Source organism: Malaclemys terrapin, chromosome 9 (assembly GCF_027887155.1).
Source record: "Malaclemys terrapin pileata isolate rMalTer1 chromosome 9, rMalTer1.hap1, whole genome shotgun sequence".
Lineage (NCBI taxonomy): Eukaryota > Metazoa > Chordata > Testudines > Emydidae > Malaclemys > Malaclemys terrapin.
In genome coordinates, this window is record NC_071513.1 from 60,543,851 (window position 1) to 60,558,289 (window position 14,439).

General features: G+C 44.2%; 1 protein-coding gene across 1 annotated transcript in view; it reads right to left on the bottom strand.

The window, feature by feature from the left end:
* AMER3 (APC membrane recruitment protein 3) overlaps nucleotides 1–14,439 on the bottom strand; it is a 52,812-nt gene that overhangs the window by 25,935 nt on the left and 12,438 nt on the right. The window lies entirely within an intron of this gene.

Genomic DNA, 14,439 nt, shown 5'->3' on the forward strand with positions numbered 1-14,439 from the left:
AGAGATCACTGTACAGGGAGTTGCTCCCCTATCCGTCCAACCCCATGCATCCAGACCCCCTCATACCCGGACCCTCCCACTGAGCCTCAGCCCCCCCGCACTCAGAACCCCCCCAACGAGCCCCATTTCCCCTGCACCTGGACCATCCTGATGAGCCACCCACACCCAGATCACCATCCTACTGAGCCCCAACCAGCTCCACCTGGATCCCAACCCCACTGATTCCCCACTCCCCCAGCATCTGGACTCCCTCCCCCCAGTGAGCCTGCCCAGAACCTCCCAACAAACCACTGTGCATCCAGATCTCCCCTGCACCCAGATTGCCCCACACAGAACCCTCTCAACCCACACCTGGATTCCTTCCACGCTTGGATCCTGCCTTGCTGAGCCTTCCTACCCACACCTAATGCACCTGGCAAGGAGGGGCAGGGCTCTTAGGTGTTTCTGGGGCAGGCCCAGTCCTTGCGCTGTGTCAGGGTTGGATGCAGCCTCACCACTGAGCCCATGTCCTGAGAGGGGGGAGCTGCATAATGATGTCCCATCTCTGTGCAGCCAGTGGTCTGTGCTCCCCAATGCTATGCTGTAGCCTCTACATTTGACAAATAAAATTTGCAGAATTTTCAAATATGGTGCACAGAAATCTTAATTTTTTGGAGCAGAATGCCCTCAGGAGTAATAGAAGAAAGGTGAAAAAGAGATGGGTAGGCTGACTAGCAGAAGAAATGTCCATACCATGAGATTTTTTTTTTATGACCTAATTAATGTTTGCTGAAGGACCAATAGGTAGAAAGAAGCATTCTTTACATATCTGACAGTAAGAGACAGCCTATCTATGCCACTCCACTGCAGAAATTGTTCAAGAGCAGTGCATTTGTGTGAAAATAAGACTCCAGCAATATTGCCAAGGCCATTGACACTATCTGCAGAACTCTGCTGAGATCTACTAATTACCAAACTAAGGACATAAGTATTTGTAATGTAGGGTGTGTGAGAGAAATAGGATTCGGTCCTTCTATTGTCCCCTTTGTCCACCATTCACAAGGTCTATTATTGAGCTATATCTTCCTGATGAAAGACTGAATGTGGCTCATTCTGGAGCTTGTTAATAATAGCTTTGGGTTAGCCAAGGGATGCTTTAAAGCAATGCACAATGTTTCCCTTGCAGAAGCAGAGTATCTAATCTGGTGAAGTACCACCATCTTTTCATGGTCTGGGGAGTTACAGGCTGATTTTTATTTTTTTGTCCCAATCTCTGATCTTCAGGAAGTAGCAGTTTTCATTCCCCCTAGGCAACAGCATTGGCCCCTCTCAGTGCATATTTTACTAGTGCCACCTATTTCTGCCATAGACTTTCTATCAACAAGGTATTTGACAAATTTCTTCTGAGGGGCACAAGTCTTCCTATGATATAAGCGGAAAGAATAAATGTCATACTATCTGATCACCATTCTATCAAACCCCAGAATGTAGGTCAGGGCAGAATAAACCTCTATTTTTATATACATCACAATATTAAACTTTCACATTTGTACCAGCAAATCCTTGCAAGTTTTCATTTTCACCTAGCATAGTCCGGGATCTGCACTAAATATTATTTTTAAATAAAGATTTAGAATCATCTGCTCCTAATTGGTGTTTCACTTGTGACACACTCTACCCTAGAATCTAGCTGGCATCCATTTTAATAAACACGGGGGAGGGGAGGGGGGAGAAATCAACTTCATATCATTATAATTCCTTTCCCCAACAGAAAATTGGGCCATCAGTGTTTTCACATAAACTGAAAGTCAAGCAGCTCTTGAATTCTGAAAGAAGCTAGAAATATTGTTAAATTAGTCAATAAAGGATTGATTTAATGTCCTGTGATTTTACTGATGGATATTCCAAGAGCACTTTTGAGACAGTGCTTGAATCATCTGACAATCTCTTTATTGATCGAGACTTGGTAAAATCAAGTAGAAATCTTAAATGACATCCCTGTTGTTTCTTGGCAAATACAGTTAAGATGGGTTATTGTATATTTTTATCACCTCGGCTATTAAGCGAAATACTTCTCAATACAAAAATCTCTGCTGCCACATAACTTAAACAACCTTGCCCAGTTCAGATAAAAAATTATTTTAAGAGTTTAAAAATATTAGCCAGGAAGCTATAAGACTTGTTTTTTCTGAGACCTATTTTTGTGGGCTGTTAGACTACCATCCTTATAATAAAGGGTTTCAGGGAGTTGGTTGCTATAGCAACAGTCTACTTAATGCTTTTCAGAGCAAAAACCAACTTCATTGTACATTCAAAGCAAGAAAGAATGGGAAAGGAAAGGAAATCCAACCTCTGTCTGTCTGAGTGCTGCGAACTGCAGCATCCTGTACTTAATAGTAATGGACTGAACAGCAGCTATTTTCCTGAATTGTTTTCTATTTTCTGCCACAAATGGGCTTTTTTTTACATTTACAGAAAACAAAACATAAGATGATGTGCCAGCATTTCTCGGTTCCAATGTGCAGCATCAGCAAGCAGAGTTAATAACAACCTAGGGAATATTTCTTTAAAAGCGTAGTTGAGAATGCAAAATACAAAACATGTCTTTCAAAGTTGCAGTTGTGACAATTTCTAGTGCAGTTTCTTGCAGTATTATTTACAGTGAATGTCTGCAATTATAAACAGGGCTCTATCCTGCTTTCAGTGAAGTCAATAATAGTTTGTTTTGCCATTGAGTTTGATGAGAGCAGGATCAGGCTGCAGTATTAAATAAGCCTATGCCTTACTCACACTTTTTATGTTAATGATTAGAGCTGGGAAATATTGCAAGAAAAGTACTGTACATATGCAAAAATAAATTGCTTTATATTTGTGAGCATTCCTGTGAGCAAATATTCACTTGCAGAAATCTTTGAGGAAAAAGAACATGTCTGAAATGCATGAATTTGAATTGATAGCTTAATGCAAATGTCGGGCATCTTGGAAAATTATTGATGGGTTTCCTTTCAATCAGAGAGCACAATCAATACCATTCCGTACCACAAATGGGCTGAAGTGCTATGGAAAAGTACAATTTTACTGCAAACTAGAGCTGAGAAAAATTTCCAGATTTTGAAATGTCAAGGAAAAATTTCATTATGTTAAGTTTTCATGAAAAAATTTACTGTTTTTTAACCAGCTATATTGCAAACATAAGAAGGTCACCAGTCAATGACCAACACATTGTTTGATTCAACTAACTGTGCTAAGTAGAGTAGCACAAAGCAGATGCTTCTCCTGTCTAAGGTTTTTGAATTAGCAATATAGTGCCACATACCAATATTTCTAGACTTTGCAAGTAACAAACTGTTCATGTTAATTCATTAGTTAACAGTTCAAGAATAATTTGCTGTGTGAGTGCCTCATATTATAGCTACTTTTTAAAGAAATGCATCTTAAAGAACTTAGGTCCTTTTATCATCTGATCTCCTGAATAGTGTAGTCCAGAGGCCACCTTGGTTTGTTTCTGATAAGGAAAAAAAATGTGCCTGTGACATATTAAATACACAGCAATGGAGGAAAAATAACCCTTAGTCTTGCTGAATCTTGGGGTCTGATTGTCCACTGCCTTGCACCTTGTGTAGTCATCTACCCCTGTGCAAATGTGAACTGAGAACACAGTGCAAAGTTTGGTTTTGTTGTTGCCTTGTGGGGTTTAATTGTCTGAACTTGGTTGGCTTTTGTGGCTACAGCACTGTAGTTACTGTGCAGGACTAGCTGTATTCTCCTGGTGCGCAGACATAGAGTGACCAGACAGCAAATGTGAAAAATCGGTACAGGGGGTGGGGGGTAATAGGAACCTATATAAGAAAAAGACTGAAAAATTGGGACTGTCCCCATAAAATCGGGACATCTTGTCACCCTATGCAGACCACTGCATTTTCATTTCATGCATAATCATTTGCAGTTTGCTGCAGGATGGAATTCCACAAAGTCAGCACATATCTCTAGTGTAATAATAATTAATTTAAGAAAAGAACCATGCATCTATTATAGCTGGCCTGTTGTAGTGATTGTACAGTTTAGTTTTATGCATTTCCCACCCTGTGCAAAACAATCTTTCCCTGCTGCCTGTGCAACTTCAGGCTCAGAAACGAGTAGGAATGGGGATGGAGAGGCCTTCTGAGTTTGGTGGTGGTGGGTGTCATGTAGGAGAGGGATGACTTCTGAGCCTAGGGATGATTTGTCAGAGTCCTGGAGGGTTTTCTGGGAGATGGTCCAGGGCTGAGGGGGTGTTTTCCAAGCTGTGTTTTCTCAGCCTTGATGGGATAGGCATGGAGGAGGGGGGGCTTCTGAGCAGGTTGGGGTTGGATAGGAGGGAGCTGAGGGAATTGACAGATTGTGAGATGGGAGAGCTGATCACAATTGGTTAATGGGAGGGGGAGAACTGGTGGGCATGGAGGAGATGGAAGGGTTAGAGCCAGATTGTGGGGGGGGGGAGAGGGGGAGGTTGAGGCTAAGATATCAGTGAAGAAGCGACAGAGGGATAAATACTGTTTTCTCATACCTTGTCCTTGACTGTAAAGTGTCCCAGTGTTTTGTTTTTTATTTTCTTTGTTTGTTTGTTTTTATTCTGAATGGGGAAATAGAGGCTTCAATTTGTTCTTCCTTCCTTCCCACATCTCCCATATGCCCCCAAAATGCTTCCCTGTGACACCCTGTCGTAATGTCCTAGTCTTTCCTTTGAAAATAAAATCAGCCTTCAAGGGAGGAGAAGAGATTATAGGAAAAGGGCCCCTTGTTACCTGCAGACTCACTAGTTAATTTAGGCAACAGCCATCACTGTCTCCCGTCACTTTCAGTAAGTGCCATGACATGTTTAACCCTCATCCAAAGAGCTCACAGAGGGACAGAGGAGCCGTGCTTTAATGCCTCACGCAATAAAGAGGCTCTCCAGTCACGCACTATCCACTCCCCGTACTGTCCACATCAGAGTCCAAGCGCTGGTATAAGATAAAGGACTTAGAACCTGACTCCACAGCCATCGATGTTACTAAATAAGAAACACATGCCTTGATTTGGAACAGAATAGAGAGAGACTTGCCAAGCCATAGCTATATATATACACAGTGAAACCTTTCTTAAGTGGCCACTAAAGGGACTGACTAGAATCCTTTCTTAATAAAGGTGATGGAGAATTGTGCTCAATTTTGGGTGCTCTCTTGAGATAGGAATTTGCCTACTAAGTACAGTTCATTATGCATGCTTCCTGTGCTACAGCTGGCCACCACTGACTCATGATTGTCTCATCACTCTAGTTACCATTTCAGATACATCCTGACTTCTGTGTTACTGAAACTTCTAGAATAAAATAGCTACATATTCAGGAAGAAAGTTGCCCACTGAATTATACTACAACCTGCCAGCAAAACTTTCCCATTGCAGACAGAGGTACTACTTTTCCTATGTTCTCTACTCCCACATGATCTCCTCTTTTCTAGCTCTCAACCAGAGGTGACATGCTTTTAAAGGCAATAACCAAACAATGAAAATGAGGAATGTCATGTGATAAAACTTGTGCTCCCCAAATTTCAGCAGGAGAACCTCAAACGCAGGTAAAGAAGACCAGCAGAGACTAGAATAGTGATTCAGAGTAGATCTATACTGAGATCTGAGGCGTGATTGCAGCTCGGGTAGATGTACCTGCGCTCGCACGGCTAAAATTAGCAGTGTTGATACAGCAGCACAGGGTTCAGTAACACAAGTACGTACCAGGGTCCATGTCGCGCTCCTACAGCCAGCACTGAAGCCCACACTGCTGCAACTACGCTGCTATTTTTAGCGAGGCTGGCGCAGGTAAAGCTAGCACCAGTATGCCTAGCCAATTCTCAATTGCAGTGTAGTCAGACCCTCAGGGGTGGGGAGGAAAAGTTGATTGAGAACAAGTATCAGAGGGGTAGCCATGTTAGTCTGTATCTGCAAAAAGCAACAGAGTCCTGTGGCACCTTTAAGACTAACAGATGTATTGGAGCATAAGCTTTCGTGGGTGAATACCCACTTTGTCAGATGCAGTGGATATTCACCCACGAAAGCTTATGCTCCAATACATCTGTTAGTCTTAAAGGTGACACAGGACTCTGTTGTAGGGTTAGCATATCTAATAAATAAAAAAAGAGGACCCTACACGGGCCCTGGCCCCGCCCATTCCCCCACCTCTAGCCCCGCCCCAACTCCACCCCTTCCCCGCCCTAACTCCGCCCCCTCCTCCCTCCCACTCCCAGCCACGGGGAAAGGGCTGCCCCAGCGCTACCGGCTTCACGGTTTGCCGGGCAGCCCCCAGACCCTGCGCCCCCAGCTGGCGCTTCCCCAGCGCAGCTGGAGCCCGGGAGGGGAAGCGCCCAGCCGGGGGCGCAGGGTCTGGAGGCTGCCCGGCAAACCGTGAAGCCGGTAGCGCTCGGGCTTTGGGCAGCCCCTATGCCTCCGGACCCTGCGCCCCCAGCTGGGCACTTCCCCTCCCGGGCTCCGGCGGTGCTGGGTCCGGAGGCACAGGGGTCTGCCCGAAGCTGGTAGCGCTCGGGCAGCCCGGCTCTTAAACAGAGCCGAAGAGGAGCAGAGCCTCCAGCCGCGGCGGCTCTGCTCCCCCCCCCGACTCTTCGGCTCTGTTTAAGAGCCGGGCTGCCCGAGCGCTACCGGCTTCGGGCAGCACCCGTGCCTCCGGACCCTGCGCCGCCGGAGCCCGGGAGGGGAAGTGGCCGGCTGGGGTCCGGAGGCAAGGGGGCTGCCTGAAGCCCATAGTGCTCGGGCAGCTTGGCTCTTAAACAGAGCCGAAGAGCCAGGGGAGGAGCAGAGCCGCCATTTTCCCGGACATGTTCGGCTTTTTGGCAATTCCCCCCGGACAGGGGTTTGACTGCCGAAAAGCCGGACATGTCTGGGAAAAAGAGGACGTATGGTAACCCTACTCTGTTGCTTTTGATAGAGAACGTTTCTCAGTGAGCAGTACTAAACCTTTGAAGGAGGCCTAGGGGTTTTGGTTTTATGTAAGATGTTGTCTTTATTGGGGTTTGGTGGTTTGTTTGGTTTTTGTTTCTCTTTCCCCTCCCCCCCCCGCAGAAAAATGCAAAAACAGTATTCTCCAATGTCCCCTAGGACTGTTATGCAAGCAATCTCTCTGAAACACCACCACCAGTCTGATTAATTTGTGATGGTATTCTGTATTGTATTGCGTTAGCATACTGCTAATCACTGCAAGATGGTATCTGCTCTGAACAGTGTACATCTGTGGTAGTGCCTCTGCTATGCCAGATACACAACAAGATATGGCCTGTGACACACATTACAACCTCATGCATTTATCTGTGGAGACCATTTTGTGTTAAGTGCATGAATGGCCTATGTACCACTGTGAGCTAGGGGCTGTATGTAACTCTCAAGGGGAGAGGGGGAAGGTTGCCACAGCTCCCCCAGGAACTAAGAACAGTAGGGGATGATTAAGGTGAAGCACTTAAGTAATAAATATTTCCAGGGAGGCTGGGGCGGCTTGTATACTGGTTCTGATTTTTTTTTCCAGCAACCAACAGACAAAGAAAGGGCTTTTGATATAAAAAGTCTGTTTTAAACTGACTCAGGGCCTTCTCTCTGATCCAACAAATGGGTAACCGTTGGAAAGATTTTGGCCTCCTGGGACCCATAAGACTGATGGGTGACTCCTGGTAAGCTTTTAGCATGTGTATAGTACCTGTAATTGGTTATTAACATGTTTTCTCTGTTTTTTCCTTAAGAATAAAGGAGCTTGCTTAGAAAGAGCTGTATGGTCACTTGCAACTGTTCACTGCCCTCAGAGAGAAAGCAAAGCACAAACGCTGGCCTTTAGACAGAAGGGCTTGCTGAGGATACCACAATGTAAGGCAGGGAGCTGTGCAGTCTTAAAAAAAAAAAAAAAAAAACAGTCAGGAGAGCAAAAGATGCAGGTCTCTTACCAAAGGTGGTGATGGCTGGGAGCCAGAAACCTTAAGCGGGTGTCTTCAAGGGAGGACTGCAGGGAAATACAGGTCCAGTTACGCTGAAACATAGCCCCTGCCCCAAGGAGCTCATGGACAAGCAGACAGAGGTCAGGAAAGGGGAGGACTTCCAGAGGGGAAGTTGGTACAAATCAACAAAAATGTATAGAGAGAGCACAATGGAAGTGGGCTTTTAAGAGGAACTTAAAAATAGAGGCAGGGTAGGGACTTTACAGATGAGTACCGAGGGACTGAAAACTCTCCTTCTCCTCGCTTGTCCCCCAAGAAAAAAACAACAAAATTCCTTTGTTTGCTGCTAGCTGGTTGGTAAATACAAAATCAAACAGTTAGAGAATATGCCTCAGCCAGTCCTTCTGCTCTACACTCTCTATAAGCCAGCTGCTCTGTTCAATCCTCTTATATACTGGTATTGGTTAAAATGTCTGCTCCATAGATTAGATACTGACTTTTTTTTCTCCGTGCCTTCCTATGTTTCATGGGGAAAAGAGTGTGTGTGGGGGGAAGTGTTCTTCACACTACAGCAACCATTTTTAATACTGATGAAACAATATTTGGTCCAATCCAAGGCAGATATTATGAGGTAATTCATTTGGTAGCCGAAACCAGACCTGAATTTTTGCAGTTAACTGGCAGGAGGGTCTACTAAGCCACTGAACAGGAAGTTGATGTGTTTGTATTTTGGGCTTTGGCTCATCTGCACTTCTCACTTGTAACACACAGTGGTTTGCTGTGCTTGCGCTGTGCCTTAACCACACCTGCTGAATACAGAACCTGGTTACCCTCCAGTGAAAATCCTGATTACAGGGCTACAAAACACTAGAAGCTAAATTCTGCTGTCTGTGCAAATCTGGAGTAATTCCAGTGGCTTCAGATTTATACTGATGCAGCTGAGATCAGAATTTAGCCCTCTACTGCTGCCAGGGGGAAAAAGAATGGCTATCAGACTGTATCCATGGAAACCCTGCTCCTGCAATAACGGGCAGAATGGCAAATCAATTTCTATTCTTCAAAATGAAACAAATTTAACACTGTTATAGAGCATCTGTCCTCTGAGAGAGCATCTTTGTTGATAACTGTACATCTAAAAATCTTTCCTGGTAAATATGCTGGTGAAATCCTTCTCTCCCCCTGTTTCTGACAAAGCTCTGATTTTACACACAGTAAAGATCAGTGAAAAAGTCAGATGCAGACAGTACAGTGATACAGAGCCAAGTCCGGAAGCCATAATGTTTAATGAAGAAGAAAATTGTTTAATTTAGCATCTAGCCCTAGTGTCTGGGCACATGGTGACTAACATTCAAATGCATTAGTAAAGGCAGTGGCCCATCACCTTACTCTCCATCTTCTCTTGTTACATGGTACCATATGTCTCTAGCAGTAAATTTGTACCTGATGATGATACATTTTGTCTGAGTAGGGTGTGTTTTATTCTGTCAGATGAGATTTTAGAATCTGCTTCTTACATGCAAACAGGCTTGGGCAGCTCAATTTATAAATCCATAAGTATCAGAAAAGGGTGCATTTCTGTTGAATGCCATTCTTCTTGCCAATATTGGAGCACAGATCCATTATTTTAGATCACCTGTTTCCCTGTTCCATGCTACCATCAATGAGGGCTCTCAAGCAAAAGAACTGTCATTTTAAGCAGGGGGCTATTGCTGGCATGGCATTCTCTGTGAGTGGGGCTCATCTCTCCCCGTCTCTCCTGGTAATGAATATGGCTAACATATCCATACTGATTTTGTTAGATCTCTCAGCCATGTTGGATACTGCTGTCATCCACAAGATTCATTTTACTCAGTTGTGGAATCATATGGAAATAGAGGGGAAGGCCCTTCGGTAGTTAGTTACTACTTGCTTCTGAGAGTTGCCAAAAGACATTAGGGCTGGACCCAAACTCTAGTGAAAACAGTGGAATGCACTGACTTCAATGGGCTTTGAAGGGGTAACTACACTCTTCCCCCCTCAAGGGCTCTCAGGTGCATTTCTACAGGGTTCCATCTTTTTCTTTCCACCTGTTAAATATGTAGCTACAGCCACTAGGGATGATTATGATGATATATTTTAGCCCACAGCATTGCCAATATCTAGGTGAGACTCAAATCTACATCCCCTTTCTGTCAAACCCAAATATTGCATCTCTGATTTTCCTGTGCCTTTGGGGGGGGGGGGTGTGCAGGGGAGCCAACTGCCTAGTTTAGGGTAGACAGGATGGAAGTGAAGATGATAGGTAAGGGAAAGCACTAGAGTTGGCCATGAATATGCCTTCTATTGGAGATGTATATCTGATCTTTACAATATCTCTCAGCTGTATCTGGGTCGTATTATACCCATTGCCGCTTCTCGGTTGCTAGATGACTGCTATGGCCTCAACTGTACTGTCTTCTTTTATCTACTTTTGGCCAAGATGCATGGCCATTCCTCTTTGATATGGACCTTGTCTCAATCATCTCTTCCTTTCTAATCCTAAAGCTAGATTATTGCAACGCACTCTCTTTAGTGCTATCACTGAAATGCACCCAAACGTGTCAGACGATACATGATGCAAGGGCTCAGCATTTTAATGAGATGAGCTATTATGAGCACTTAAGTGCTTGGCACTCTGCCCTATCTACCTCTTCACTTAAGAGGGCAGTTCAAAATATCTGTTAAGATCTATGAATCTCAAAATGAATGTGGGCCCAGTCTAAGAGCTTCTCTCTCTATCTCTGTCCAGTCGTGGTGGCATAATCTGTTCTTGCTGTCAGTTCCTGGGGTGTGGTCTCCAGGGAGAACTCCCCTCCAGGAGAAAGCCATCCCAGCAGCTCCTCCTGTTCAAACTGAGGGATTCCTGCTTTACAACCTCCAATGCCAGGGTATTCTCAGAGAAAGGTCTAAATGTCTAGAACCTGCCTGCTCTCGTGACCCATTGGAACCCAAATTTAGAGTGCCATGTAAGGTTGTGTCTATTCACTGCCCCACAAACTCTTTTAATACTTTTTGTCAATCTCTTGCCAAGTATTTCTTACGAGTAACTTTCACTGGTGCACAACTATGTTCTACATCTCAAAACAAGGATGTTAAACCATTCCATTCCTGCTTTAGGTGCAGACCTATTGTGCTGGGAATTACTGGTCATGTTCCACTGATGTGTAACTTACAAATGGGATTTGCAAATTCACACCATGAATTGAAGGGGAGGGGGAGACTGAAGAGGATCTGGAGCTGTTTCTCCCAGTTGCAATGCTCCTTGCCAAAGTCATCAGGCTTCAGTGGCTGCGAGGTGAGGGTGAGAAGGAGAGCAGCTGGTACAGGAAGGTGAAGAATGGTGGTCCTGTGCGGTTGGAGAATTCAGGAAGAGTGCTAGCTGTGTATTTGGTCTCACATGGCTGAGGAGAAAGCATGTGCCAGTTTGGCGAGAGGGAGGAGCAATGGGGTCATTTGTCATTGGGGAAACTGGAACATGTGGAGGTCAGGGTACTTGAGATCTTCAGCTACAAGCACATCACAACCAGGTTTGAACATCTCCGTCCCTGTTGGATGCATGGCAGCTTCCCTTCCCTTCCACCCCTCCTGCAAGACAGGGTGTAAGATTATCGGTAGGAAGCCTGCACTGATGCTGCCAGTGCAGCATTTGTTCTGTGGCTAAACCAAGGACCTCAGTCTCTGACTGTCACTACAGAGCCTTTCCCAAGCATGCCATTTTAAAATAGTGAGATCATCGCAGCCTTAGAGCTTTTGTCATGTGTAAATTCTCTAGGTTTAAGCAATCCTGCCCAGAGCAGGTATATTTTCTTATTGTTGTATTTCTCTGTAGCATTAGAGCAGGTGCCCCATGTATTTTCTGCCCTTCTCCGACTCCCACCTTCATCAATATGGTAGAGATATTCAGTCATCTTCCAAAATATTAAAATCCAAAATGAACCCACAAGCCATCTGTTAAAGTGGACTCAAAAACGACCAGAGAAGATGAGTCCAGATGGGAAAACTCCATGTTACACAGTTAATAGCTACCACCACCGCTATTCTAACATCCATGCTAAATACCATTTTAATAATTGTGTAAATTCATTTTCAGTAAGAGTGTAATAACAATGAAGGAGGCTGTAGCAAAATGATTCCCTGAAATGATGCTTTTGAGCACACAACCCACAAATATGTAAATTCCATCAACATTTTAAATTGGTAAAATGTGTGTACTATTCATTTTTACTTTGTTAGACAAATCTTCTGTCACAAACTAGCATATCCCTTTTGCAAAGAGCAAATATTAACACCTCTTTGGGGCATGTGCTGTGGCATATGAACGCTATTATAATCCCTAACACTGCAGGTATCCACACTGACAAGTGGTGGCATATAGCAGCTGCCATTTGATATGATGCAGCAGAAAATGCCCTGAGACCAATAATGTCTACTTGCAGTATATCTCATACCGTGTTATGATACAATATATTACCACTTCTGACAGTTACATCAGCTACAATTCTGCCCTCCCTTTCTAGCAGACAGTGATTGTTTCCTGCATCAGAAATAGAATTTCTTTCAACCGTCCAAGCTTGAGAACTAATGGATCTGCATAGCAGAGCCTTATGAATGAATTTCAACTATAAAGTAGAAACAACAAGCAAACGTATATATTGGTCCACTGATCTAACGCTAGGCAGATGTGGCCAGCATTGGGGACTTATCTGTAATAACCGTGACTGCTAATCTTTCCTTTTTTATTATGAATTTTTAATTTCTATATTATGAATCTCACAGCAGCAGCTAGTTCCAAGAGCTACAATCTGTTCTTTCATGGCAAGGTGCAAGCTGAAATGATGGGAACTATAGTGGAAAAAGAAGCCATCTTGGATTGTCATTACAAGTACAATAGCAGAGAGCATAACACTTTGCTGCTGATGAGGTGAGCTAATCAATACAGGATATTTTTTAACTTTTTGGGTTTTGGAGTGACGATGGTAGGTTCATAGTTAGGATGCTTTACATAACTGATTTTAGCCCCCTTCGGAATCCAGTCACACTGGCCTCAAAATCAGCAGTTTTAGCACTGGACCTGAAGTAAAAATTTACTACAAAATGTAAAAATAATTGGAGAAAAGGGTTTCCTGAATTATGACACACTGAAATTAGAGCTGCTCACGAGTACCAAAACCACCTTTTTCTAAATCCATTTGAAGCAAAAAATATAAAGCAGCAGGGGTTAAAAAGCACCTTCATGTACTAGATTAAGATCTAGTTCCCATCACCAAAATGTTGTAGAATAAAGCATACTTTCAGAAGTTATTAACTAGCAATCATAGTCACAGAGTACATCAAATGACTGCTGTAAACTAGGTTTTCACAATATGGAGAGGGGGAAAATTTTTGGCCCTTTTCTTTGCTGAGAGCTTTCAAAAGGTGCTCCCCTCTGGCTACTGTTGGGATGCTTGTCAAAATGGTAGCAAGGAGCGGCTGAGCTTCCAAAGGCCTTGGAGGGGTAGGAACTCAACAAGCCTAGGGCTCGTACATGGAGGAGCACTCTCCCTTCCTTGCCTTCTCTACTTGACAAACCACTTGGGGTTAAGCAGAGGGGACTCATGCTGCTGTGAGCTACAGAATGCTTGCCTGCTGCAGAAACCAAAGAAGTGCTAGGGTTACTTCAGTTCCTTCTCCTGCAGCACTGAGCTTCTCCTTTGCTCCTCCTCCTTGCCCTCTTGTCTCTCTGCAGCCCTCTTCCACACACTGCACAGGCTCTGAAGGTTCCCGGGAGACACCCTCCCCCCGCCCCATACATAAACCCTGTAAAAGGGTGCTGCAAGGCATAGATTGTGCAGTCCTAACAAGCATCATAAAGCTCTTCAGAAGGTCAGTGCCAGGCAGCGCCTGCTCCGATGCACACCTCCTCGGGTCCCTAGGAGACAGGTTCTCTCCTAAGGATCTTAAGAGTATTGCACATTTAGTGAGGTCCCCCTTTACTGACCTGAAGAAGGCAATCCCTCTCCAAAACTTCCTTCCCTCCCCAGGCCCATTTTATAGCTATTTAAAAAACTGAGGAATACTCTCTCAAATTGTCATTACTGAGGAGTTCACGTTGCAGGAGACAGTAAGCTCTTCAAGACAGGGACTGTCTCTTCTGCTGGTACAGCACCTACCACGATGGGGCCCTTTCTCATTTGGCCCCTAAGCCCTGCTGTTCTAAATATGATAAATAATCTGTGGTTTGAGGGCATGTTACTTTTCAAGGACATTAGAGTTAAATAAAAGTTAGAAACTCAGAAAATGAAGTTAAGGTTCCACTTGCAAGCAAGATATCCAGACTACCTTAACTTCTTGTAGTGATGCGGGGGTGGGCGGATTCTGCAAAGAAAGCTGTATTATCAGTATTGGAGGGAACTTTTGTAAAATCTAGCATTATATGATGGATGCAGTTCTCTGTAAACTTACTATATGGCAGCCATGTTTTGACATCCAGTATCAAATATGTCAGTTTCTGCAGTTG